At 36.2% G+C, this 2,500-nt stretch overlaps 1 protein-coding gene across 1 annotated transcript in view; it reads left to right on the forward strand.

The window, feature by feature from the left end:
- LOC145249563 (uncharacterized) overlaps positions 1–2,500 on the forward strand; it is a 410,569-nt gene that overhangs the window by 2,409 nt on the left and 405,660 nt on the right. Inside the window, exon 1 of the mRNA XM_080111237.1 lies at positions 1–2,500. This exon is cut by the window's left edge and continues 2,409 nt beyond it; it is cut by the window's right edge and continues 100 nt beyond it. The gene's annotated coding sequence lies outside the window, so the exon portion shown is untranslated.

The following is a 2,500-nucleotide window of genomic DNA, read 5'->3' on the forward strand; positions in this document are numbered from 1 at the left end:
TTGTTGTGAACGTATGCGTTCCGCACTTGTTGGTTAAAGGAAACGTCTCAGCGCGGACACGAAGTGTTGGTGTCAGTGCGCGTGTGTGTTTGCAGGGGTAGTGCTTGAAAAGATAGATATATATATATGTAATACATAAAAAATTGAAATAGAGCTAAATAAAGACAGTTAAAACTTGGACAGATAAAAGGTCCAATCCCTAAGAACCATAATAAAGAATAGAAATAATAGACCAATAATAAATAAGAGATTTTAAATAAGTAAAAAAAAACACAAACACACACACATAGATAGATAGATAGATAGATAGATAGATAGATAAAAAAAGAGTGAGATATGCGTAGAAATAGATAGAGAGAGGCTAGTGAGAAAGGTGAAGAGAGAGAGAGAGAGAGAGAGGGGGGGCAATGGCGAGAAAGGAATAAATAAATAAAAGAACATCTAAAGAAATAAAGACAAAACATAATGGAGAAAGTAGGAAAAAAAGGGTCGGTATAAAAGAAACAGAAATATGAATGCGCAGTAAAGGAGAGAGAGATAGAGAGATAGAAAAGGAAAGAAAGATAGAGACGGCGAAAGAGATAACGAAAGAAAAAAAAAAAAAAAGAAAGTGAAGCATACGAATGGCGGAAATGCAGATTCATTACTATAAAAGAACAAAAGCAAAACTTCAAAAAACGTTAGAGAAAAAGAAGGAAAGAAGTATAGAAACCAAGGTGTATTCGGTGAAAAAAGAAAACATTTAAAAAAAAAACCCCAGAAAGAACTAAAAAATATAACAGAGAAAAAGAAAAAGTAGAACAAAAAAGGAAACAGGAAAGATGATAAAACATTAAAAAAAAAAGTAAATAAAAATATTAAAAATATTAACACAAACAGTAAGTAAGAAAGAAAACGTGGATAACGTTACTGGCAAAAATACAGATGGATTTAAAAGGAATACGTTAAGACACCCCCCCCCCCAAGAGATAGCGAAGAGAAACTGGGAAATATTAACAAACAGAAAAAAACCCCTAAGAAAATAGAAAAAAGACTAGAAATATATAAAAAAGAAAAATAATATATATATATATATATATAATTATTTTTTTAACACGGTTCTTACTTCTTAAATATATTACCTACTTTCTATGTAAACGATTCCCAACCATCTCCATCGACCCCCTCCCCGTCCCGAGGTCACTTCAATTTGTTCTTATTGTCTATATATATATATATATATAGACAAATCTGATTGATGTCTCCTAATGCGTAAAAACTATTAGTTTTTATTTCTTACAAACACCACTCGTTCATATCATACTCCATTTTCCTCCGTCGTTAAAGTCCAAGCGATTTCTTTTGGTATTTAAGCTTCTCATTAATAAGTAGATGAATTAGACTCTGTAGATTATACTGAGCACTCTGTGGTACGTTTTCAAACAAATAAGAGAAACGCGTTGCTTTACGTCGATGACTGCCCAGTTTGACGCCGACTACAATAGTGAGGATTGAACTCGCGATGTTAGCGACCACTTGTGTGAATAACATCTTTTAGTTGTTGCTGTACGTTGCAGACTCCAAAGTGCGTGCGATGAGCGGAACCACGCAAAATAAATAAATAAAATAAAATAAAATAAAAAAAATAATAAAAACAACAACGTACAGAAGGCGGATAGCAAATGCGAATGAATGAATTAATGAATGGATGGAAAACGCACGCATGAATGGACGAAGGCGACGCAAGTGCGTGAAACAGACATTATTATAAAGACTGGATATTCTTCTGTACATCTTTCTTTCATGGAACCAAGATGACTCTTCCCGAGAGGCTGTTGCAGCCACAGCGATCGCTCTCGTCAACAGGAAAAATAAAAACAGTAATAGCAGCGGCAACAAGAGCTCTAACAACAACAACAACAACAACAACAACAACAATACAGTCATCACCAACATCATTACTGCTGTTTCTCTATCGGATGTGGATGGGGGCTGGCGTTGAAGGTCTATCTCCCTCAACTCGGCAAACACCAGTCTCTCAAGCGTCATCACCTCCTTGCTCTCCCTTTCTTTCCCAATCGCCTCCTTGCTCTCCTTTTTATGCACCCCGCTTTTTTCCAGCCAGCCCTATGCCTTTCTCATCGCCTGCATCTTTCTATGTTCCTTCATCCTCTAATTTTAATCGGGCACCAGCACAGCCACCAACACACATAAACACCACTACGAAAACTAATACTACCAAAACCATTACTGCTACCATTACTAACACAACTACTACTAATGTTATTACTATAACCATTGTCGTTGACATCGCCACGTTTATATACTATCTTTTTTTCCTTCCTTCCCTCTTTGGTGTTATTATTTTTCTGGTGCTCCTACCCCACCACTCCCCTCTATTTCGTCTTTGCGACGGACAGATTCAATATTTTGGAGGTAACGTCCTATAAGCGGAGAGCGAGTCCAACTCGCCTCCCACCCTGTATTTTATTTTATTTTTTCTTACGACGTGAAACCTTTT

This window comes from Euprymna scolopes, chromosome 28, assembly GCF_053919585.1.
Source record: "Euprymna scolopes isolate OS-2025 chromosome 28, ASM5391958v1, whole genome shotgun sequence".
NCBI classification, from domain to species: domain Eukaryota; kingdom Metazoa; phylum Mollusca; class Cephalopoda; order Sepiida; family Sepiolidae; genus Euprymna; species Euprymna scolopes.